At 26.8% G+C, this 754-nt stretch overlaps 1 protein-coding gene across 1 annotated transcript in view; it reads right to left on the reverse strand.

Annotated features, from left to right (window-relative positions):
* LOC119586778 overlaps positions 1 to 754 on the reverse strand; it is a 57084-nt gene that overhangs the window by 2750 nt on the left and 53580 nt on the right. The gene's annotated exons all lie outside the window — the stretch shown is intronic.

A 754-nucleotide genomic window follows, 5' to 3' on the forward strand; every position in this document is an offset into this window, starting at 1 on the left:
AATAAGCCAGAAAAGGACAATAAACTTTGAAAAGCAAATAATGAATTCCCTTTTCCTGAAGAAAGACAAAGAAAATGCATGATAGTATTTTAACATTTTAGATATTAAGGAATTATTTTTTTCACGTATGTTCATATTTTTAATTATTTCTAAATCATCATTATCCATAATCATTTGGTAAAGTGAACTGATCATCATATCAAATCATCACTCATTAATTTTTTTTTTTTATTCATATATATGTCATATATTATTTACTAATGTTAACTAATCATGACATCAAAATTTCATCACTTTTCATTCCTTGCTATTTTCATTTATTACAATAAATTCCTACATCATTATCACAAATTTTCTTCGTCTTTTCTTGACCCCTAAAACCTTTAAAATCATTCTAGTTGAAACAAGAGGAAATTCCAACCATAGAGCACCCTTACACCTTATGTTATGCTGTTCAAAAATAACATGGAGATCGTCATATTATTATTCTTTTTAAAGGAGGGAATAAAATCTAAGTTAGAGAAATGCAAAGATGAAATTTAGAGACGTAAATAACCGTGGAACATTGACACTGCATTAAAATATGGGGTATTTTGGTGAAAATTATATAAATAAGCAGTAATATTAGTTACATTTCTGGGTAAATTTATAGCCTACGTCTTAAGCAAAGCAAAAATATTTTTTTTATCCTTCTCGTCTACAAAATCGAATCAGCATTATTCTATGAAGCTTCTACTCTAATCATTATCGATTA

Source organism: Penaeus monodon, chromosome 22, assembly GCF_015228065.2.
Source record: "Penaeus monodon isolate SGIC_2016 chromosome 22, NSTDA_Pmon_1, whole genome shotgun sequence".
NCBI classification, from domain to species: Eukaryota; Metazoa; Arthropoda; class Malacostraca; order Decapoda; family Penaeidae; genus Penaeus; species Penaeus monodon.